A 10,740-nucleotide genomic window follows, 5' to 3' on the forward strand; every position below is an offset into this window, starting at 1 on the left:
CCTGCACAACCAACCCCTAGCCATATTCCTTCAGAAGGTCCCAGAGGATGCTCTATTATTCAGGGGATTAAGAAATTAATGGAACTGATGCTTATCCTAAAACTTGAAATGTCACTTTGGTTCACTAGTCAGAGTGTGAAAATCAAGTAAAAGATGGAGTTTTCATCCAAGTCCAGTGGGACCATGGTCTATTTCATATATTTGGAATAAATATACTTAGTAACTGAAAGAATCTTCATGTTGGTTCCCTGATCCACAAAGTGAGGTCTATCATGGCTTAGACTGCCTTATCCCAACACTGCTCCCCCTGCCCCCTGCCAAACTGGTAATTCAAAAGCAAACAAACCCACTAACCTGGAGGAATTACAGGATTAGTACCACCATTAAAGACTTGAAAGAGGCAGAGATGTGATTCCAACCACATCCCCATTTAACTTTCTTCCTGGCTCTTGCAAAACCATATGGTCTTGGAGAATGGATGTATTTTCACACAATCAGTGGTGCCATTTGCAGCTGATTGTGGATGTAGCAATTTTGCTGGAGCAAAATAAGAGGAGACCTTGGAAGCTGGTATATAGATACTAGCCTAACAAATTCTCTCTAACTCCCCATTCTTATCACAAAATATAATCAGAATCAGAAGCAATTTATCTTCACTGGCGGGGACAACAGTATTCCTTCACTATTAATGCTCCAACTCTTTGTCATACCCTTAGAGAAACCTTGATTGTCTTTATATCCCATAGAACATCATAGTAATCCATTACATTGGTACCAGGATAGAAAGCTCAAAGGCTTGCCACATTAATGAAGTTCCTAAGAACCTAAGGGTCTAGTTTATGTCAGGATATCTCTGCAGTAAAAGACAATTACTATCCACAAAAAAAGAGGCACAATGCTTGGCAGTACTCTTTGGATTTAAAGGAAACATACCACATAAGAGTGAGTGTATTGCTTCTACCCATTTATTAAGAAATTCATAAGGTTGTCAGTTTTGAGTGAGGTCTAAACAAGAAAAGACTTTGCAACAGGTTGCTGAGTGAGCAATACTGTCACTTTTAATATAGGACAACGCTAATTAATAGTAAGTGAATGAAAGAGGGAGTGCATTCTCAACGAAGGTTATTTTGCACAGCTATGGTCAAAGAGAGCTTTCTAGGGGAGAAAGATATGGTGGTCATATAAGGGAAATGAGTGAATTTGTTCTAGTCAGGGAAACAGCTCATGTGTTTCGATTTAGCTTTGTTTCAAAAACCCCAGTTTCAAGAAGAAGTTATCATTCTGTGTTTGTGTGTGTGTGTGTGTGTGTGTGTGTGTGTGTGTGTGTGTGTGTGTGAGAGAGAGAGAGAGAGAGAGAGAGAGAGAGAGAGAGAGAGGAACAGACAGACTGGAAGGGAGAGAAATGAGAAACATCAATTATTTGTTGCAGCATCTTAGTTTCTCAGCGATTGCTTTCTTATATATGTGCCTTGACCAGGGAGCTACAGCAGACCGAGTGACCCTTGCTTAAGGGTTTCGAACCTGGGTCCTCTTCATCCCAGTCCGACGCTCTATCCACTGCGCCACCGCCGGGTCAGGCGAAGTTATCATTCTTAAATTAGAGAGGTCACATAAGGCTCAAAGTTTCTTGTCCTCTGGTGATGCAACTATCTGGTGATGTCCCTCTGGTGATTAGGGACCATGGGTTTCTGCTACCCAAGTTCTTCCAAACCCTAATGTAAGTCTTTATACCAGGAGCGCCACCTCTGGGCAAATGATATCAAGCAGTGAGAAAAAAAATGGTGAAAAAAACGTGATGTCCTACGTATAAATCTACATAGTGCAGTGGCTGTAGCCACTCTTAATTAATATATCCAAGAATAATGTTAAATGATTTTTATGTCTGTTTTATTGACTTTAGAGAGAGAGAAAGGGAGAGAGAAACAGGAACATTAATCTGTACCTGTATGTACCCTAACCGGAATCGAATCCGCGACCTCTAGCTTCGCACAGTGTTCTAACCTACCAAGCAATTCGACCAGGGCTAAAAATTGTTTTTCATTCTATAACAACAGACTCCTCCCTAGGAGCAGAGTTTGGCTACCTTAGAAGTGGTTTCTCTTGACTCGTCCCTAACGTCGGCACTCAGAAGCCAGAGGGGGGAAGCGTGGGAAGGGCGCTCCGTCTAGCTTCGCCTCCCCTCTGGCTGCGGCGATGCCCGTTGCCTCCATCTCCCTGGCACCTGGGAGCGTCCAGCGAACAGTTTGTGTACCCAGGTTTCATTTTGGGGTCAGCAGAAAGGAACTAAGACACAAGCTGCAGCCCACCCCAACACCGCCCCTGCACTTGCCGGGATCTCTCGGGGGAGAACTGCTCAGAACCCTGTCTGCCAGTCGGTGCTGCGGCGGCGCCGGAGGCGGGAGCGCAGTGAACCCGGCAGGACGCCCAGCGCGGTGGGGGCGGGGCTGGGCGGCTGAGCCCCGATCCTGCTCCAGCTCCCAGGAAGAAGCGCAGGTTTTCCAACGCCGCCTGCAGGCAGGGCAGCATCTCCTTCCCTGAGGGCTCTCGGTCTCTGGGAGCGGGGCCGCCGCCCTGGAGGAAGAGCCGGCGTGGGAACTGCAGGGACAGCGGGCTACAAAGGGGACAGACAGTTGGGACTGTGGAGCTAGCTGGGTGACAGCGAGGGACAGCGGGGACGGAGCGGTGGCTGCGTGTCACGGGTCAGGCCGGAGGGGAGCGAGGACCGCGCCCTTTGTGCGGGCTATTCTAGACCGAGACGTTGCGGTAGGGGGAGAGTATCATGGCTGGTTTCTTCTCGACCACACAGGTGTTGGCGGCAGCGTTTTTATTGTTGTGATTAGTACGTGGCAGCCCTCACCTCTTTTGCTGTACCCTGGACAGCCCTCCCACGACCTGGCCCGCAGGGACCTGGGTCCCCAGCAAACTTTTGCTCTGTCCCCCTTTTCCTACTCATTACAGAGACTACTACTGGGGATGGGCAGGCAATGCTAAGGTATTAATTGTATTAATGAAAATGGCAAACACATCCTTTCCATCTGGCAGCACAAAAGGAGAGGCTGTTGGAAATGCAATTACTCATTACAAGAAATAGTAAAATATTTGCTAGGTTTAGCAATAAAACTAATATCCCCAATTGCTAGAACCTCACTAATACAAATTGCCTTTCCTGGTTACAAAAGGAAGAATCTGTCATAGAAAACCCACATTGCCATGTTTCACAGGAATCTCTGCCACTGAGACAGGCATTTCCCATGTTTGAGGATTTAGGGTAGCAAAGCTGATGACGAGGTTCGATTGGTTGGTCATGCACATGCCCTGACACTACAAACTAAGGTTGCTTATGTGAGAATGTCCATCTAAAGCCTGTGGTTCCAGGACCCCAGAAGGCTTTGAATAATCCCCAGATTTGCATGATCAGCTGTCCAAGGACCCCACACACCTGGTGCCACCTGGTCACGTTTTCCACACCGTCTGCACAGCCTTCCTTGTCTCCTGTAGCAAGTGGTTGTAGCCCACTTATGGCTAGATAGTTCTGTAATTTTCAACATTTTTCCTTCATGAAATTTGTATATAGCCTAAGCCAGGCTTCCTTTAGGAAGAGCATATGCTTCATATTTATTGGAATAAGGTTTTTAGTTCCTTAGCATTCTGTTAAATGATATTCCTTAGGTTAAAAATATCTCAGCGTTCTCCCCTGATACTTAGTAGTAGACAGTTGCAGTTTTCCTCTGCAGTTTTTTCTTTTCTTTTCTTTTTTTAAAGGGTGGTGGGTAGAAACCAGAACCTGCTCTCCACAGCCCAGGGGAGTATTCTGTACCTTTAGAACGGGTGACCTGATTTCCCACTCATGAAGAGAAATAAGATTTTCTTAGTCTCCACCATTTCATGGATAATGATATCAGGCAACCTGATTCCAGGGAGTGAAGGCTCTTGTTTTAAAATGAAAAAAGCTAAGGCCAAACACTTTGTCACTTAGGGATTCTGAATATTGATTCCTCTTGCAGATCTATATGTGTTCAGTGTAAGAAGCAAAAGATCTGGACACTGCAATGAGCCTGGGACTCAAAGATTGTGAATAAGTTCAGTGGGTACACTCTCCCAGGAGTGAGCTATAATCCCCTGAGGACCTCACAGACTGAGCCCACAGTTAAACAGTCTCAATAATTTCCCAGGGGCTCAATGGGGAGGCCACTGTCCCTGCCAAGCCCTTTAGAGTCTCAGAGAACCATTGTCTCAGCAATGAGGAACTGACTTTTATGACAACTCCAGCTACAAAAGAAGGATAAATAAGCCAGAACTATCCATATTTTAAAAACAGAAATTAGAATTAAAATGGTAGAATTAATACCTAAATTCATATGTATATGCATGCTGCTATGTGTGTGTGAGAGAGAAATTGAGATGGTAGGGTGGGGTGATGGGTACAACTAAGAGGCAAGAACAAATCACTCTTTGGAGGAAACTTCAATTGAATATGCCCTCATCTGCTGGGAAAGTGGGATAGAGATTAAGTTGCCAAGGTTAGAGCTGACTCTCCACTTTACTGGCCCCAACAGTTCCTCAGAGTTCTCCTGGAAAGGCCTTCCCCTGAAAACCCATTTCTATAAATGACTTCAGCTGTCTGTCTTGTCTGAGCCAGGAAGCTGTTCAGAGCTAGGATGCAGGTCATGCATGGCTGGGTAGACCCACTAGCAGATCAGGTACCCACCCTAGACTCTGACATGTCTTCTCTTGGCCTGGCCTCAAAGAGATTCTATAAGAAGACCAAACTTAAGAACTCCTTATATTTCAAATATTCTTTTGTAAGCTGGTTATCTTTTATTGAAAATGCCTTGGCCCTGGCTGGCTGGCTCAGTGGTAGAGCATCAGCCTGGTGTGTGGATGTCCCAGGTTCGATTCCTAGTCAGGGCATACAGGAGGGGCACCCATCTGCTTCTCTACCCCTCCCTTTCTTGCTTCTCTCTCTCTCTTTTCCCCTCCTGCAGCCATGGCTGTATTGTAGTGAGTTGGTCCTGGGCGCTGAGGATGGCTCCATGGCCTCCACCTTGGGCGCTAGGAAGAGCTCAGCTGCTGAGCAACAGAGCAACCCTCCAGATGGGCAGAGCATTGCCCCTAGGGGGCTTGCTGGGTGATCCCTGTTGGGGTGCATGCGTGAGTCTGTCTCCCTGCCTCCCCTCCTCTCACTGGATAAAAGAAAAAGAAAGAAAGAAAGAAAGAAAGAAAGAAAGAAAGAAAGAAAGAAAGAAAGAAAGAAAGAAAGAAAGAAAGAAAGAAAGAAAGAAAGAAAATGCCTTTTCTCTCATAAACAACATGAATTTGTTCATGCACCCAAAAATTATTTATTGAGTACCTACTATAGCAGGTGCTGGGGACACAATGGTAAAAAATGGACCTAGAGGTTACATTCCCAATCAGTTTATTAAAAAGCTATTTAACCAATAATAAAGGCAAACTAATTTTTGTGCGTGGGTGAATTACATTCTGAGCTCCATCTTGGGCTCCCTGGAAAATAGCATTCTCTATCTTGGCAATAGCAATTGAAATTCCCACCTGGTCCCCAAGCAACTGCAACCACAAATAAGAAGCACAGAAAGCACTATGTGTTCAATGCCTGCAGTGTATCTGACTGTGCTCTCACCTTACATACATCTATGAGCTATGACACCATGAGACAGACACAATTGTTCTCAGGTCACAGATTAAGTTGCTTAAGATTTCCAGGCTGCTGACACCAAAGCCCATGTTCTTTCTTCTAGTCATCAACTAATTGCCTTAGTTGGAGTTTTGGCCTAGAAGGGTGGGGCAGCTAAGGGCCCCTTTCCAGGGCTTTGGCCATGGTGTGCCACTGGGCCACAGGGAAGTGATGCATGCAGATGTGCAGATCCTTTGTAATCAATGGTTCTGAAATAAAGCTCTGAGGACAGCAGCTTTGCCCCGACTTGGCTTGTGGCTGTAATCCAGTCTGCTACCTATCCTGGAATCCTTACAATTGACCATGTACTCGAGTCGCCAAGATTCTTCTGTGTTTTTTGGGTGAGATGTTATAGGAGATTTGCAGGAGGAAGCAGAGTGTGAGTAATAAAAGAGTTGCTTCTGTAATAGGAAATCACACTGTCTAGGGCATAGATTTTTCTGGAAGCCAAGGAGCCAGGCTTGGTACAGGGTGCTATATACCAAGATCTACACTTGGACCTATCTGTTTGAGCGAGTCACCATCTTCTCCAATTTCCTCCCATGTAATCTTGACAGGGTGGTACTCTTCCTCTTCTTTCCCACTGAGAGACTCCACAGAATAACTGTGCATAGTGACCACCAGAAGCTTTGTGCACCTTGAGTGATATCTTTCTATTTCTACCCCCTCTTATCTTCAGGTGCTCACTTTCCACACCATAGGATGACTTCCATTTGTGTCTCAATGTCTTTTTTTTTTATTCAGTGAGAGGAGGGGAGGCAGAAAGCAGACTCCCACATGCACCCAGACCAGGATCCACCTGACAAGCCCACTAGGGGGTGATGCTCTGCTCATCTGGGGCGTTGCTCTGTTGCTCAGCAGCCAAGTTCTTCTTAGCGCCCAAGGCAGAGGCCATGGAACCATCCTCAGTGCCTAGGACCAACTCATTCCAACAGAGCCATGGCTACAGAAGGGGAAGAGAGAGAGAGAGAGAAAGAGAGAGAGAGAGAGAGAGAGAGAGGTGAGAGGGGGAGGTGTGGAGAAGCAGATGGACACCCTTTCTGTGTGCCCTGATCAGATATCAAACCTGGGGCATCCACATGCCAGGCTGACGCTCTACCACTGAGCCAACTGGCCAGGGCCTCTTTAGACTCATTTGATGTGCCTAAGATGAAATTTTTTTTCCCAGGGGCCCAACAAGGTTATCATGGCTTCTAATTGCCCAGCAATGTGCAGAGCAGGGCCAACAGCAGCTTCAACTTAAAATGGAGTGTGTCTTGGCTTGGATACCTGTTTCTGGTTTCACCTCTACCACTAATCAGATCTGTGTCCTGAGGAAGTCACTTACCTCTCTGGACCTGTCTCTTCATTTGTAACAGAGGGGACTAAACCAGGTTTATCTGAGAGTCTTTGAAGTTTCCCAATTTTGATCCCTTGGGAAAAAAGCTGTGTTAGGCTTGCTCACTTGCACTTTGCCTGATTAGTGTGTGAGCACGTGGCAGCAGCACGTGTGTAGAGTCTGTGTAAGGCTACTTGGTGCTTGCCCTCAGGGCAGATGGAGGATTGTGGATTACCTGCCTGCCACTGTGAGGGGCCATTTTTGCTGTTTCTTTGCCTGAGAGGTGGTTTCCCCTGCCTGTCTGCTTGTCTGCCATTGTGAGACTCTATTAAATGGGAATGGCCCCAATGCTTTCTGGCTTGCAGTTTGTCTACGGTCTGCCCGAATCTAATGTAGACTTGCCTGTCCTCGGCCACCAACATGAAATCCCCTTACCTAGGAATCTGAGCATTTTTTATACTTCCTTTTATTTTATAACCTTAGGAATTACAAGTCTCCATGGGTTGATTCAAAGGACATATAGAGATAGGTGTATAAATCCAGGCCCTCCCCAAACATGCACCTGATTACACCCCTAGTGCCAGGTTCTGAGAGGCACCATTCCAACCATTTCTGTCAGGAGATCTCTTAAACTAGGATGGCTGCTGTCACCTCTACACTCTACCTTCTCCCCACAATCCTTTGCCCAGTCCAGTTCATTAAGGGTTTCTTCTGGTGGCTGCCCACCAGACAGTCTTTCTCTGGAGTTAAAAGGCTAAAGCTGTAACAGAAGACTTTCTCGCCCAAACCACCCGCATCTCAGCCCCAGGACAGTTTTGCTTTGCTCTACATGCCTTGCCCTGCGTGGGCTGGCTCCTGTTGCTAGGAGAATCTGACCATTTGCATTTCCGCTGCTTTTATTTAGATCAGCTGCCACTGCTGCAGAAGCACAGGGTGTTTAAAAAAATAAAAAGCAGAAAAGGGAAGGATGAGGGGAGCACTTAGCATGAGATCTCCTTCCCAAAGGCCTCCAAAACACTCAGACAAAGGTAGCGCCCAACCTGGACCCCCACCCTACTCAGGCCTCTTGCCTCCTCTTCCCCAAACAGCACCGTCTCCAGTCCTGACACCTTCACAAGCACCTTCAAGTACAGGAACAAAACAACGCAGTCTTCTTCCGGAAAATGGTCAGGCCTGTGCTCAGCCTGACAACACAGATCATCAGCTTCCCCACGTGAAAACAAACAAAACACACTTCTAGATTCCATAGCAATTCCCCAACCATTCAAAACACCAGGTCTTCACCAACAGTTGATGTTTTCTCTTTTCTCTTTGCACCTTCTCTCCAATCACTGCCCTGAATATGGGGCTTTGACTTTTCCTGAAGGTCTCACACCAATCAGTTGCCTTTCCAGATCCCCCTCCTCAATTAATCTCTCCCTGTTCCAAAATGCTTGCCCTTTACCCCCATTACCTTTGTTTCAGATCAGTGGGCTATTCTTTTGTTTCCCCCACTATACTATGAACTCTTAGAAGCCAGTATTTACATAATTTTAATTTTTAAATCCACTTCTTACCTCTAATATTTTGCCCACAATAGTTGCCTCATGAACACTTCTTAAAATTTGTTCATCTGCATCAAACTTGTATTGCGTCTACTAAGAACTGTCTATGATATGTAATCACAAAACAGTCTCTATCACTAAGGAGCTCTTAGCCCAGTGGAGGAAGACCAGTAAACAGTGTTAAACAATGTGATGCATATTGTAATGAGAATATGTTCAGAAAATTAAGAAGTTTCCTAAGGCAGGGATGGGAGTGGGATGGAGTATGAGCAGGAGAAATCAGGAATGGGTTCATGGAGCTAACTTATGAAGAGGATTAAAAGTCCACTATGGGGTGATCACTTCAATGAGATGCAAGAGCTTATGCAAAAGAGCACAATGACCACAGAGAAATGGATTGAACTGAATTTACCACCAGGTCCTTAATCAGTGGACTCTCATTCAGGCTCAGTACACCTCTCTGACACCCACACCCCAGATCCATTCCCAGTTGCATCTTTCCTTCAGAAGTAAAAATGCCTTCCCTCTCTTTAGCCACCTGTTCCAGGCTGTGGGGAACAAAGTGCTACCAGGAAGTGCTACCAGGAGAGACCGAAAAAAGTCACTCCTAAACACACACCACAAAACCCGTCAAGCTATATTCCTCAATGGAATAAGAATCCATTTATTTAGCCTTCTTTCAAATAGCCACCCTTGTCAGAAGCTAAGCCTGCCAACCTCAGTTGGGAGGACCAGGCTCTGAGGACCAGTTGTGAACTCAAGAGTGCCTGATGGGACTCAGTTCAAAGTAGGCACTTGAGTGCTGAGCCTTTTTTCTTTAGTCAGTTTTGTCTGGGCAGTGGACAAGGAAACCTGGAGAGACGGTAACATCCTTCCACCCCCAGTTAGGGATTCTTGACCTCTAATGAGACAAAGACTTCAGCAGAAATCTTTATCTGCCATTCTCTTCTTCTCTCATGAACAGAAACATTGATTTTATTGTTGGCTGAAGGACTGTATTACCCACCCTCTGTTACAGGTGGGTGTGAACAGGAAGAGAGAACTGGATTTCTGGGATAGCTTATTAACAGGGGGACAGAAAACTGGAGGGGAGCTATTTTGCTCCACTCTCCCACCACACTTTTCTCTTGCTTCCTACCTAGAAAATGAAAGTTCAGTTAAGACTCCAGCCATTATCTTGAACCATGAGGTGATCTCAAAGATGGGTACCACATGCTGAGGGTGACACTGTAGGGCATCATACCAGCTCTGATGGAAATTTACGGCTCTCTGCAAATGCTGTTTATGTGCACATACACAGTTTTGCAAACAATTTCCAGGGTTTCAAGGAGCACTGAAACCAATGGGCGCATCCCAGGTTAAGAATTCTGCCTTTGCCCTGGCCGGTTGGCTCAGCGGTAGAGCATCGGCCTAGCGTGCGGAGGACCCGGGTTCGATTCCCGGCCAGGGCACACAGGAGAAGCGCCCATTTGCTTCTCCACCCCTCCGCCGCGCTTTCCTCTCTGCCTCTCTCTTCCCCTCCCGCAGCCGAGGCTCCATTGGAGCAAAAATGGCCCGGGCGCTGGGGATGGCTCTGTGGCCTCTGCCTCAGGCGCTAGAGTGGCTCTGGTCGCAACATGGCCACGCCCAGGATGGGCAGAGCATCGCCCCCTGGTGGGCAGAGCATCGCCCGCCCCTGGTGGGCGTGCCGGGTGGATCCCGGTTGGGCGCATGCGGGAGTCTGTCTGACTGTCTCTCCCTGTTTCCAGCTTCAGAAAAATGAAAAAAAAAAAAAAAAAAAGAATTCTGCCTTAGAGATATGGGAAAAGCCAGCTCCACCCAACTTCTTAGATCACTCTTGTCAGCGTGGAGAGGGACGAGGATTGAGTTGTGATAATCCTCTATAACAGGGGTCTGGAATCTTTTTGGCTGAGAGAGCCATGAATGCCACATATTTTAAAATGTAATTCTGTGAGAACCATACAACGACCTGTGTATATTACGCATTATCCGATAAAAATTGGGTGTTGTCCCAGAGGACAGCTGTGATTGGCTCCAGCCACCCGCAACCATGAACATAAGCAGTAGGAAATGAATGGATTGTAATACATGAGAATGTTTTATATTTTTAATGTTATTATTTTTTATTAAAGATTTGTCTGCATGCCAGCTGCAGCTATCAAAAGAGCCACATCTGGCTCACGAGC

This window comes from Saccopteryx leptura, chromosome 2, assembly GCF_036850995.1.
Source record: "Saccopteryx leptura isolate mSacLep1 chromosome 2, mSacLep1_pri_phased_curated, whole genome shotgun sequence".
NCBI classification, from domain to species: Eukaryota; Metazoa; Chordata; class Mammalia; order Chiroptera; family Emballonuridae; genus Saccopteryx; species Saccopteryx leptura.